The sequence below is a fragment of the Panicum virgatum genome, chromosome 3K (assembly GCF_016808335.1).
Source record: "Panicum virgatum strain AP13 chromosome 3K, P.virgatum_v5, whole genome shotgun sequence".
NCBI lineage: Eukaryota > Viridiplantae > Streptophyta > Magnoliopsida > Poales > Poaceae > Panicum > Panicum virgatum.
The window spans coordinates 43,416,690-43,431,561 of record NC_053138.1 but is presented as its reverse complement, the minus strand read 5'-3'; the positions used below and the strand labels follow the sequence as shown (position 1 = coordinate 43,431,561).

Genomic DNA, 14,872 nt, shown 5'->3' with positions numbered 1-14,872 from the left:
GCGGGCGAGCGGCGAGACGCCGGCATCCAGCCGGCGCATGGACTGTTTGGTCCCACAAATGCTGCTTCCTCCGCTGGACATTGGCTGATGTCGCTTTCACGAAATAAATGAAGCTACAGTCACGGAATAAAAAAGTAGTACTCAGTTGAGCTGGAGTTTGTTCTCGCCGGCAGGTCGGCGATATTATAAACCTTGCTCTTAAGCGACGCCGTTTTCTCTTTCTTCAATTCTCTTACCTCCACGTAAGCTAAAACATGACGTGGATTCTTACAGTGAGCTCGGGTCCTGTTTGGTTCTCTGCGCTAGAAAGTACTAGAAAACTTTGACTCCTAATTATAATATTATAAATAAAGTCAGTTTACAAAACCAACTCCAGAACCTCTGCGATAGGAACTCTGAAGAATCTAATGAGACCTTTGACCACGGGATTAGATGATGGTACTGTAGCATCACTGTAGCCAATTATTAATTAATTACTATCATTAGATTCGTCGCGAAAAATTATACTCATCCCTAAATTTTTTTTATAAATAGACTTTATTTAGCATTCTATGCATGCGAAATTCTCTTCCCGGCTTGTGTGGGCTAGGAAAACCAAACAAGACCTCGTTAACGGCCTGTTGCGGCTGGCCTTATTGGAGACCATAATTTAATTAATGGGCCAGCACTTCCATGGGCACGTATCCATTTACTAGGCTAGATGCCAGGTTGTGAGGTCCATGGCATTCATGGGTTCACAAGTGGGCCAAATTAACAACTTGGTTAGTTAATCCATTCACATGCCTTTAGCAGGTTGTGCATTTTTTTCCCACCACACGCGGAGGCAAATATACGTGTCAGTTTTGATCAGCCTAGAGACACCAAATAGACATGTGTATTTTAGTTATTTTATTTGCATGGACGTGACTCCTATTTTGATTGCCTTGTATAAGCACCAAAGAAATATTTCAATGTTTGCACATACGCAAACATAATTCATTCTGCTCTCCCGTTATTTAATTTCCTTGCCAAGCCAAGGCTATAATTTTCTCTATCACGCTAAACATGAACAATATTATGTCCGTGTACACACATTTGAGTAAGTGTACACAGATATTTATTTTTATATTTAAAAATTCAATCTTTGGTATTATTTATAGACCATTTCACATATACAGGGGAAGGCCAAAATCCGTGTCAACACTCTTGTCCTAAGACCTCTACAAAAGAAGGTAAACTACATCTTGAGAGTATTTCTAGTGTAGCTTGAGATGTTGATGGAGCTCATCTCTCCATCTTTTCATGTCTTAAAATAGAGCCCCTCCCCTCATATATATATATATATATATATATATATATATATATATATATATATATATATATATATATATATATATACACACACGGCAGCGCTATTCTACACCCTAAGTGTAGAATGGGATTCTACACCTAATCAACCCAGCACCCGACCCAGGTACCTTATATCCCACCACCCAACCCGACCCATCCCCCAACCTGTCCAGCTTCTATGTCGCGCGAGCACGAGCCGCGAGCGCGCGGAGCGCACGAGGGGCGAGTGCGAGTAGTCCCGGATCGACGGCTCGCAGGCAGCGGTGGGGACGGTGGGGGCGGAGGTTGCGACGGCGCACGGGGAGCTGCGGCGGGGTCGGAGGTTGCGACGGCACGGAGCAGAGCGCAACGCGCGGAGCATGGCGGCGGCGAGCGCGAGCAGGCTCATCGCGAGGGAAGCAGCAGCGTGGGCCTTCGCCGGAGCTACGGCGCGGCCTCACATGGACCAGCAGCGCGCGGCGGCGCGTAGCTGCGGCATCCGCGGGGACCGGAGGCGTGGCCTGCACCAAGCGGCGTCCTGCGCTGGAGTGGCGGCGGCGTGAGCCGCGAGCCCATGGAGCACTGGGAGCGGCGAGCGCGAGTAGGCTCATCTACGGCGGCTAGCAGGAGCGACAGGGTCTTGCGGGCTGTGGCTGCGGCGGACGGTGCACGGCGGCTTTGACGGCCGGTGAGCAATAGCTACGTACAGCCGACGGACGGATGCTACTGCGGCGTGCGACGCACAGCCGCGGGGAGCAGCGGCGCAGCCCAGACACGGATGGAAAGCAGCGCGCAGGCAGCAGCAGGAGAAGCTAAAAAGGCGATTCACAAAAATTACTCAAGCAGAAAAATCAATTCAACCCATTAATGAAACAATTCTGCACCTATTCTCTGCCTCCTAATATCACTTCTCTCCGGTAAGTTTCCTATAATTTTAATTTTCGTGTAGCTTAGTAGCTGCTCTTTTCATGATTCAATTACTGAAGAAAAGACACTAGTTCAGTAGGTTTCAGTAGTTTTGGTGGTATCAATTACTGAGCTTTAAATCTCATGGATCTCGGTAGTCCAATAAATTGTATTGTGTTGTGCGATTTTGGTAGTTCATTCCAGTAGCTCGGTAGTCTAGCTATTCAATTACTGAAGAAATGTGTTTGATGGTTATTAGCAGATTACTGGAAAATACATTTGTTCAGAAATATTTTTTTAGTTAATGGGTTCTCTTCACCTATTGTTGTTCAGTCTTCCAGTATTTGGTTTCAATTAATAAATTTGGGGTAATGGAAGTTATTTTTTTATACGTGGATGAACAGCTACTTAACTTCAAGTTAATAAATTTGGGGGAAATCGAGTGTAACTCAAGTGAGAAGGTAATCATCCTCTGCCCACCGGTTACTGTGATTTGTTATGGGATTAAGTGGTTCTTCACATTCATATATGGCTCGTGGTAATAATTCAGGGAGTCGAGCGAGCCAGTGGGTTTTGATCCTCCTTTCTAGATTACTAATTTGTTGTGTGTGCGGTCTATTTTTGTGGAGTTATTATGAAAGGATTCATCATATATCGTGTATTATTGAATTACTAAATGTATTATTTTACTGCAGTTGCTTGCAAAGAGATGCTCTGGAAGAAGTGTAAATTACTAAGCTAGCAAAAGAAGAAGGCTCAACCCAACCACAAAATGTATCAGACATGTGGATTACTGAAAAAGGACCACTTGGCCCTTATGGCAATAACACATCTAGGATGTATAGTGGAGTAGCACAAATAAGTGTGGGATTTATTGGGTCTACATATTACTAAATAAAACTGAATCTCTAGATTACTGAATACAACATATATATCGGTGAGGTATTACCGTGTTACTTAAACAAGCGCATACGTATTTAAAAAAAACGGGTTGACGAAAAAAGAAAAGGAAAAGGTACAAACAAACAATGGGATACATGAAATTACTGAACCATCAAAACTGGTAACAAGAAAAATTACTGGAGAGAAGAATAAATAAAATTCAATTTTCATATTTGTGTGTTGAATGAACAAAGAGTTTGCACTTGCTGAATCTGAGAAAACACATGCAATTGCTAAGAATGATACAAATTTCTAAGATACCAGTTGTAAAATTTTACAAGTAATACTAAAACCCCATTAAGCAAAATACAAAATGTGTTCAGTAAAAAGCCGAATCCTAAATCTCTGGGCTTCCAGATGCTTAAAAACTCCTCGGATCTCAGTAGAATCTGCTTCCCGGGATGGCTAGTGGTGATGCAACGCCGAGTCAATCAAGCCTGGCTCAACTTTTAAGTAACTGTGTGACGGCATTCCTCGGCCGCTCAACTTTTTAAGTAACCGCGTGATGGCATTCCTCGGCATGTTCACTAAATACCAATTCATAACATGAGAGCACAAAAAGTGTTACTGGACAAGTTGGTATTACCGAGGATACAAAAAAGTATTACTGAACAAATTCAGATTGCCAGGCGCAAGCTTGTGGAATTTAAACGTAGTAAAGAAGTTGTGCCCTATACTGGAATTCAAGAAGCAGCATTTCAAGACGTGTGAGGGGCCAAGCAACACATGTATATTACCAAAAAAATGAACAAAAAGAAAAATTGTAAATTACTGAAGCTGCATTTCAAGGCATTGTACTATCAAACTAGCCTATTACTGAAGCTAAAAAGATCACAGTACAGAGTAGCTGGGAAATTACTAACAGAGAATCACTGAAATACTAACAAAGGGATATACCAAATGTGTTACGAGCAGAATCACCCTAATCCAGCGGGAGTTGAGATTTAGTTCATTCTCATCGAGCATCAGGCACTGGCCAAAAGAACTTACTAAAGAAAAAGAGCCACCAAAGGAAACGGATTACTTGAAAAAACAAACTAAATCCCAACTAAATCTGAACACAATGGATCGACTACTGAAATTACATAAACAAGATTAGTTACTAACCAATATTACTGGATATATAACTAAACAATACTAATTACTGAACTCAGTGGATTGACTACCGAATCAAATTTGATGGATCACTGAACATAATTACTAAAAAAAGAAATCGGATACTGAAAAACATAATTACACAGACAAGCTGCTGTATATATGATTTGAATCACTGAGTTGAAATACTAAACAAAAGGTGCTATTAAAAGAAAGGAATAACACTAACTAATCAATCTTATCATTCGAGTTACTCAACCAAGAAAAATGGAAAGACTACTAAATATGCTATATCAATAGTTGGAGAAAAATAGACTACTGAATTCCAGAATTGTATGCATTGGGGTTGCTGAATTAATAAGGATTACTAAAAGCATAGGTATAGTCAATTACAAAAAAGGATAAGATGAAGTAGTGACATTACTATAAGGAATTACTGAAAAAAGAAGATCAATTACTGAATTAGATAACTGGGAAGGAGATTACTGAAGTAAAAATGTAATTGTTGTTCAGATTATGGCTGACCTGATAAAAAATTAAAGGAGATAATAAAATACTGAAGCATATCGAATTACTGAAACAGTAATGGTTCAGTAATTACTAAACACTACTATGTGATTTACTTAACTAACTGAAAATACTATGGTTGCTGGGCAAGAATAAAAAAGTAGCACAGTTTCTAAAAAAATCATGGAAATGAAAGCTACTGAAACTATGTATGCAGATGAGTGCAACTGTCTTTGTGGCTGTGTACAAAATGAAATTTACTACTGAAACTTGTTAGTAATCAAAGTAGCACAGTTTCTATCAGTTGGGCTATGGAATGTTTAGCTTTGGATTACTAGATAATGGAAAATATGGAGATTAGAGTTACTAAATTACTGAAAGGCGGATCGTTGAATGCTTATTGGGAATGCCACTAAATTAAAGTTACTGAAAGTAAAACTACTAAAGCAAAGGAGATTAGGAGAATTATCGGACCATCGATTACTAAGGTTACTAACGCAAAATAATATTGAAGGGTGCTGTGTTTGCAGAAATTGACAGCAATTGGTATCCTCACTACCATCAAGAGAAACAAAAGAGAATTAAAGGCTGCAAGGTGCACAACAGTGAATCTCATCTTTTTTTTCGTTGGGAATAAATGAAATTACTGAACCATCATTTACTATGGTTACTAAAAAATACTAAAGAAAAATAAAATACTGATGAATAGAAAATAGCTCTAAAAATTACTGAAAAAAGAGCTACCAAAAAATTACTGAAAAAAGAGCTACCGAAAAAACAGAGATAGATGAGGAAAAAGGGAAATATTGAAGAAAAAGTGAGCTACCAAAGAAATAAATTACTGAATAAAAGGAAAAAAATACTGACAAGCTCATCTATCTGAATTAGTTCCCATCGATTGTTGCTGTAAAAAATCAACTAGAAACCTATAGGTGCATCTTCTATGTGATGCTGAACATAGCGCAGGTAGCGTGCTAGTAAAAAACAAGCTACTGCGGAAGAGACAACAAATTGTTCTACTGAACTAACAAAAAAAAAGGCATGGTGCTAATCAACTAACAAGTTACTGAAGCCAAAATGCCTATCTGCTGGACTAAGTCCTCAGTAAAATGCGTCAGATCACCAGAGATTTTAAATTTGTGTCACTCTAGCTACAACTGGATGAACTACCCAGAAACAAAACATCCAATCAAAACTGAACATCCATGAACGTCAAATTGATGACGGGATTTTGAGGATGCGAAGAGGCAACAAGCTTGTGATGCTCCCCGGAGAGCCACGCGTAGGCTCGGGGGAGCCTCCCATCCATCGCAGCCTGCAACGGACTAAAGCCGCGCCCGAACCGCTGCTGCCGTCGCTCGAGATTGCCACATCCCGCCTCGAAGAACGCGTTATCCCGCTGATTCCGCTGCTTGGTGCTGCCACGCACCGCTTGCCGCCTGGAAATCGCAGCCGCCGAAGCCGTGACGCAGTTCACGAACGAAGTGTGGGGGAGGTTGGGAGAGGAGGAGAACCAGCGGCTGCCAACGGCTCGCGGCTAACGAACTGCAGTACCACTGCCGCAAACCCCCGGAATCGCAGCGCCGCCACCGCCACCGCCGCCGCCAACCGCTCGCTCGAGAAAGGGAAAGGAAATGGCAACAGGCTGTCGGGCCTCGGGTGTGCGTTGGGCCTGCGGGTGGGTTAACGGATCGAGCGTGGGCGTGGGTGCGGGTGGGTCGGTTAGCTGGTTGGGTCCTTGCTGGCTGGTTGGTTGGACTGGTTTAGGTGCTAGGGTGTAGAATAAGATTCTACACCTAAAGTGTAGATTAGCACATATATATATATATATATAGAAGGGAGCCACCCTCTCCTTGGCCGTAAAATGGACAAGTCCTCCACTGAACCGACCTTGAGAGCCAATAGGAAGACGCCACGTCGAAGTTCAAAGGTGGTGGGGCCCATGGGTCGTCAGCCGACCATTGTGGTCGGCCGACCACGGGCTGACCCCACCAGCCTCTCCTCTTTTGTGTAGTGGCTGATTAGTGGGCCCTCTTGTCCTTGAATGCTGACATGGCCTACGGGCTGACCCCACCAGCCTCTCCTCTTTTGTGTAGTGGCTGATTAGTGGGCCCTCTTGTCCTTGAATACTGACATGGCCTGTTTTATGTCGGTTTTCCTCTCTGGTGGGCCCTCCAATCCATGTGATGCTCATGTGACGGCGTCTGATTGGATGGCGTCTTGCTCCTTGGATTAAAAGGGTATGATTATCCTTCATTTCCAGCTAAAATCTGTACTCATAGAAATCTAGAGGGACATGTGGAATTCGGTGATTTATTAGTGATATGAGTGTAAGAAATGTAAGTTCAACCATTTATTGTATCTATATTGACGCTCAAAAATGGTTGTTAGTGAGCGTCAACAGCCGCCACCGCGACGTTGCGCGCGCGGCGCGTCCAGGTCCTTTGAACCATTGGTCGAACACCTTGGGCGCGCTGCTCCCACACCTGGCCTGGACACACACACTTTGCCACATAGGACCGAGCCGCACCGGATCATCACACGACCGCACCAGATCCTGTAGCCGATGACAACCGGGCCCCACATGTCAGAAGGAGAAGAAGGCACCGACACGTGGGCCAGACCCGTTAGTGAAAGGGAGGTGAAGAAGAAAAAGGAAAATAGGAAGAAGAGGAGGTGGGCCAGAATCGGCCCAGGAGGCCCAGCAGCGGAAGAAGCCCGAAGCAGTTTTGAGCCCACGAAGCCGGTTAAGCCTTTCTTTTTCTTTTCGCTGCACAGCACTGAAACACGGGCCCCGCATGTCAGCCTCACCAGATCACTGACTGGTGGGCCCCTGAGCTGTGGACTTGTTGACCAGTCAACAGTCAGTGTTGACTTAGTCAACACTGACGTCAGCAGGGCCCACAGCTGACGTTAGCAGACCCGACCCCCCTGAATAATGTCATGTTGACAGCATACCACGTGGAATGCCACATGTCACTGAATGTGTGTTTTTCTTTTTTGAAAATCATTTATTATTTTCAGGAAATGATTTAGCACTAGAAAATTCATAATAAATTAATCGAGCTCCGAAAATTATGAAACCAGTTTCATAATTCTTCTAAAATCATGCTATACATATTAGAGTAGGTTTTGTTGTGTAGTTGGATCTTATTTGAGCAGTTTTGGTGCACTTTTGCACTTTAGTCCCTATCTTTATACGTAATTACGATTATGTCCCTACGAAAAGGAGCTGGTCGACGGCCCAGACGCCTGGAGACCCAGGAGGATGTCCCAGACTACGAGAAGCCCCCGAGACCCTGGAGGACTACGAAGAGTTATCAGTTTCACGCTTATCTACGACTTGAATTTTTATTAGGCATTGCTTGCTAGAATTTACTATTGCTTTACTTGTGTGTGAGATGAATCTGCATGGCCTACTTATTTACCTTATTCCTTGCATATCCTATGATATCTTGATTGATTCTTGAATTCTTTGGCTACCATGAGAGAGAATAGGTATGGGAATCCGTGATACGATAGTCTTGGCATGCATGAAGATCCACCATATGACGAGCCGGTGATTAGGGCTTTTTAGCGGGGGTGTAAGGATCACCGGGGTATCCGACCCTAGAGGGGGAGGGGGTGAATAGGATCGCTAATCGCTTTCTATCCTAGGGCTCAATCCATTTGCATGAGATAAACCTAACACATCCTACACATGCTAGTTATGACTAAGGTTTATCTATGCTACTCTTTACTTACCCCTAAAAGACTTGCAACCTATAACCAATTCTAATCAAACTAACTAGGAAAGTAAAAGCACGCGAGATAGAGTAAATGAGGAAACGTAATACGGTAAGTAAAGAGGTAAGGGAGAGAATATGCAAACTCCTATGAAGACACCAAGACACACGATTTAACATGGTTCGGTTAGGACACCAAGTCCCTCCCTACGTCCACAGCCACTTGTCCAACACGAACAAGTGTGATGCCGAGTCTCTCCGCTTGATCACCGTCTTGCGTTCGCCACCAAGGCTCCCGGCAAGCAAAGGCTAAGTGACCCCAAGTCACCAAGACAAGGCCACCGCCACCGTCTCTCTCGAAGCGTCCCCCACGGCACCGTCTTCACTATCGGAGCTTCTTACCAAGTGGGGTCTCCTTCCCCGCACAAAGTGTCGTTGCCACTCCACACCAAGTCGGAGGGTCACACGACGAGTACAATGATTGCTTGCCACAGCAAGGCTTCTCTCAAGGGAGCTCTCACAAGAACTAATCCCTATTACAAGCACTAAGCACTCTCACAAGTGTGCTTAAGCCTATATGATGTACAATGATGCTCTATGGTGGTTGGAGATGTTCTTCAAGTGTAGTAAGCTTTCAGCAACTCCAGCACTAGCAAATGACCCGGCCTTGGGGGTATATATAGGCCACACACCCCAAAAGAGACGTTGGGAAAAGGCTGACGAAATCCCTTAACGCCGGTTGATCCGACACTCAGTTTATGTCATCACCGGTTTAACCGGTGAGTGTATTTTCCCAGCAACTTAGCCGTTACTGCTCCAACGGCTACTTGATCAATTGCACCGACGCTCTTGAAATCATCGTCAGTTTAACCGGTGAGTGTAAGCTCAGAACCCCCCCGAAAAATGGAGTCTCTGGACAACTGCACCGACGCTCACTTTGCCTTGATCGTCGGTTTAACCAGTGCCTGTAAAACTCCTGCTGTCCCTTCGGCCTCCAAGTCCATTAAACCGGTGAGTGTAAAACACCTAACGTCGGTTAATCCGGTGCTAAGTTCATTGCACCGATGAGTGCAATTTGCTCATCATCGGTTTAACTGGTGATAGCAAATTGTCTTCGTCTTGATCTTTTCGACTTGGATTTCTTCACGGTCTCTTCAATTCTTGTCCCTTGGACCGAAGAGGTTTCAGGGCCTTCGGGCCTAGCTACGCCTATCTTCTCTTTGTCATCACTTGAACCTAAAAGCCTGAGAATGGTCATCTTAATAATCATATTAGTCCAAGTGTTATGTTGTCTATATCAATCACCAAAACATTATATTGAAATATGGCATGAGAGGCCACCATCAAGCAATTTGAACTTCTACATATGGATCTTTTTGGCCCGGTGGCATACATAAGCATTGGTGGTAACAAATAGGGTTTTGTCATTGTTGATGACTATTCTCGTTTCACTTGGGTGTTCTTTTTGCATGACAAAAGTGTAGTGCAAGAGACTTTCAAGAAGTTTGCAAAAAAAGCTCTAAATGAATTTGAGACCAAGATCAAGAAAGTAAGAAGTGACAATGGCACCGAATTCAAGAACACTAACATAGAAGAGTTTCTAGATGAAGAGGGCATTGGTCATGAGTTCTCGGTTCCATATACTCCTCAACAAAATGGAATTGTTGAGAAGAAAAATAGAACTCTCATTGAAGCCGCAAGAATAATGCTTGATGAATACAAGATCTCGGATCAATTTTGGGTGGAAGCAATCAACACGGCATGTCATGCTATCAACCGCTTATATCTTCACAAGATCTTGAACAAGACGGCATACGAGCTCCTACTTGGTAAAAAGCCTGACGTGTCTTACTTTAGAGTTTTTGGAAGTAAGTGCTTCATTCTCAACAAGAAGCCCAAAAGCTCTAAGTTTGCACCTAAAGTTGATGAAGGTTTTTTTTCTTTGTTATGCATCAAATACTCATGGTTATTGTGTCTTTAACAAAACCTCCGGTTGTATTGAAGTCGCGTGTGATGTGACATTTGATGAATCTAATGGCTCTCAAGGGGAGCAAGTTGTTGATGTTGTAGGCACCGAAGAACCATCAAGCAAGGCTATCAAAAAGTTAGCTACCGGTGAAGTAAAACCTCAAGAACAAGTTGATCAAGATGAAGATGATGGGTTGATGTTTCATGGGCCATCTAGTTCAACCTACCAAACAATCTGGGCTAATGAAGAACCATCAACCTCAAATCAAGATCAACCACAAGTTGAGCAAGAAGTTGAACCAATTCAACATGAAGACCCAATCCCACATCCAAGAATCCATCAATCAATTCAAAAGGAACATCCGGTGGATAACATCTTTGGGAGCATAAGTAAAAGGGTAACCACTCGTTCTCGTTTGGCAACTTTTTTGTGAAAATTACTCTTTTGTCTCTTCTTTGGAACCTCTCAAGGTAGAAGAAGCACTTGATGATCCGGATTGGGTGATGGCTGTGCAAGAAGAATTGAACAACTTCACACGAAATGAAGTCTGGTCCTTGGTAGAAAGACCCAAGCAAAACATCATACGAACCAAGTGGGTCTTTCGAAATAAACAAGATGAGCATAGCGTGGTAATAAGAAACAAAGCAAGGTTGGTTACTCAAGGCTTCACACAAATCGAAGGTTTGAATTTTGGTGAAACCTATGCACCCGTATCAAATAGATGTGAAAAGTGCATTCTTGAATGGCCCCCTATCCGTGTTGGTGTACGTGGAGCAACCACCGTGCTTTGAAGATCGAAAGCATCCACACCATATGTACAAGATCCATAAGGCGCTCTATGGGCTCAAACAAGCTCCTAGAGCATGGTATGAATGCCTTAAGGATTTTCTCTTAAGAAAAGGCTTTGAAATAGGCAAAGCCGATGCTACTCTCTTCACTCGGAAAGTTAAATCTAATATTTTTGTGTGCCAAATATATGTCGATGACATTATATTTGGTTCTATTGATCAAGAATGGTGTGATGAGTTTAGTAAGATCATGACCAAGAGATTCGAGATGTCTATGATGGGTGAATTAAAAGTTCTTCCTTGGGTTTCAAATCAAGCAAATGAAGAAAGGAACTTTCATATGTCAAACCAAGTATGTGAATGATATGCTCAAAAAGTTTGACATGGCCGATGCAAAGCCCATCAAGACACCCATGGCACTAAATGGTCATCTTGATCTAAATGAAGAAGGAAAGTCGGTCGATCAAAAGGTATATCGCTCCATAATAGGCTCCCTCCTTTATCTTTGTGCGTCTAGGCCCGATATCATGCTTAGCATGTGCATGTGTGCAAGATTTCAAGCCAATCCTAAGGAATGTCATTTAATGACTGTTAAGAGAATTTTGAGATACCTAGTACACACTCCTAACCTTGGCTTGTGGTATCTCAAAGGCTCCACATTCGATCTACTTGGCTATTCCGATTCGGATTATGCCGGTTGCAAAGTAGATAGAAAGAGTACAACAGGAACGTGTCAATTTCTTGGTCATTCTCTAGTATCCTAGAGTTCAAAGAAACAAAATTCGGTTGCTTTATCCACCGTCGAAGCCGAGTATGTTGCAGCGGGTGCATGTTGTGCCCAACTCTTGTGGATGAAGCAAACCTTGAGTGACTTCGGTTGTAAATTTAGTAAGATTCCACTCTTGTGTGACAATGAGAGTGCTATCAAGCTAGCTAACAATCCAGTGCAACACTCTAGAACAAAGCACATAGATATAAGACATCATTTCTTATGGGATCATGAGGCCAAGGGAGATATCGCTCTACGTCATGTGAGCACCGAACGGAAACTTGCCGATATCTTCACTAAGCCACTAGATGAGCAAAGGTTTTGTGCTTTGAGGAGTGAACTAAATATCTTAGATTCTCGTAACTTGGCTTGACTTATTGCATACACTTGCTTGTTGCCTAGATAGGATAAAATGAGTTTATTTGTGTGAGTTATTTTGAGAATTTGGATTTTGATCTTTGGATCAAAACTTGATTCATGTGATCATGGTTATGTATTGTTGTTTGTGGCTGATCACTATGAATTAAGTTGTCTTATATGTCTACAAGCTAATCCTATCAAAAACTCCAAATCACTCCTACCGAGATAGCTACCGACGGCGAACAGTAGTGGCTTTGGAGTGGCCTCTCCTTTTTGGCGCTTGATTTCAAAGGGGGAGTGAGCTCACCATGGCCATGGGACGGCTTCATGTTTTATCTATCTCGTCGGGATCTATCAATCTTAGGCTTGTAGTTGATGAACTTCTATCTATCCTAGTTTGTGGACCTTATTCCTAGCTTGTGGACATGTAAGACTTGTGTTATGGTGTGATTTGTGTGGTGGTGTGCCAAGTGAGACTTTAAATTTGTAAGACTTATTTGTGCTAGTGTGACTTAAACCTGAACCGTATTGTTTATGTGATGCACATGCTATTGGTGGTGTAATGTTATTTTCACTTTGTTGATTGATATATCATGTCATAAGCATCACTGATTTATTCTTGAGACTAGCACTCCAAAAATGCATGGATCTAGGGGGAGCTCTTCCAAAAGTTTGTGCAAATGGCATTTGAGGCCATTTTTGAGAATTTCATGATCAATGCACAAATTAAGGGGGAGCTCAACTATATCTTTGGACTTAAATGATTATTTGAATATCTTATGAAGCCTTAATTGTGTTGTCATCAATCACCAAAAAGGGGGAGATTGAAAGTGCATTTGGCCCCCTATGTTGGTTTTGGTGTTAATGGCACGCACAATTAAGGAGCTAATGCGTTTATCAAGTGATGAGCAGGTTCAAAAATCATTGAAATAAGAAAGAGCATGTAACGACATCATATTTGCTAACGAGACAGTGTTTTGAGTTCCATGGAAGATCTTTAATAATTTTCTATTTTGAGTTTGAGTATAGGAAAGGGATGCGAAAAGATGGTCTGAAGATGCAAAAGTGCTTAACTGCAATGCTAATTACCCTTGGGAGATACTTTGCACAAACTTGAGCACATAATCCTACTTTTTCTATAGGGGTCGAAGTTCCTTCAAAGTTGTCAGAACTTCCTACCCCCATCGGAACTTTCTTGAAAGTTCCTACAAGGGGTGCTCGGCTAGCTGATTTATTTTTCGAAGGAAGTTCTGACAAGGTTGAAGGAAGTTTTGATAAGTACATAACAGCATTGTAACGGCCAGTTTTGGGGAGCTCGGGTATAAATACCCCTTCACCCCCTTCACTCATTTGCTGCTGCCTCCATGAACACAACACACTCTAGAGCTTCCAAAATTTCTCCCCAATCCTTCCAAGAGCTAAACTTTGTGAGGATTTGAGCTAGGACTTGGGTGAGAGCAAGATGTGAGTGTGAGCTTGAGCATTTGACTTGTGTGAGCAGCCCTCTCCGTCTCATGAGCACTTGACGCATCTCCAACCGTCGATTCGAGTTTGTTACTCTTGAAGCTTGCTTCTAGACAGTTAGGCGTCGCCCGTGGAGCGTCCTCTCGTGTGTGTGCACCCCGGGAAGTTTGAACAACAACATCTCATAGTAAGTGATCTTGGGCTTGAGAGGTGATCTCGCCCTTGGGTGAGGAGCATAAGGATTCTTGAGCGTCGACTCTTGAATCCTTTCTCAACGGAGACGTAGCACCTTTGGGTGTGAACTTCGGGAAACAAATCGAGTGTCTCTTGTTCTTAACTTGTTCTTGTTGACTTTGAGCTCATTTTGTCCTGACCTACTTTTGTGGAGTGTTCATTTGTGGGAGATCACTTGCAGGTTGCTCTAGGACCTATTGGCAAACTTTTGATTCAAACACTTTTCCCAGGTTCATCTGAAAACTTGTAATTCATTCAAATTCTTACCAATGTCAGAAGTTTCTATACAATTGTCGGAAGTTCCTATCCATCGGAACTTCCTACAAAGGTGTCGGAGCTTCCTTCAGACTAATCCACCACGAAGAATTTTTCAGGTTTTTTACAGGTTCGCCTATTCACCCCCCCCCCCTCTAGGCATCACCTAGATCCTTTCAAATTGGCAAACAATTTTGGTTTCAGAATTAAAATTGTTAGTTTTTACTCTACAAATTGGCAAGACCTAATTACCACCAAGAATCTCATGCTCACTGCAGCGGATCAAATGCAAACGAAGCCATGAAAAGAGCATCTCATTAATCTTTGCAGCAAGCTATGCATGCTATTGGCAAATAAACATTATGATATGGCATGAACAAACCTCATTAACAGAAAGAACCTATAATTACTAGTGGAAGCCTTTAAAGAACATCAACCGTATATTTCTTTGCTGACAAGAGAACAGATGCATAAAAATAAAAAACTAAAGTGGATCCAGGCCATGGCACCAAAAAGTAGTCAGCCACCATGCCCAAACAAATTGATAGAA

The 14,872-nt window shown here is 42.6% G+C and overlaps 1 long non-coding RNA gene across 1 annotated transcript; it reads right to left on the bottom strand.

The window, feature by feature from the left end:
* Positions 1–3,386: 3,386 nt before the first annotated feature.
* LOC120699239 lies at positions 3,387–6,536 on the bottom strand. Its single transcript, XR_005685328.1, has 2 exons — positions 4,054–6,536; positions 3,387–3,832 (listed from the first exon to the last, which is right to left on the bottom strand). It is a non-coding gene; the product is annotated as an uncharacterized LOC120699239 (long non-coding RNA).
* Positions 6,537–14,872: the final 8,336 nt, after the last annotated feature.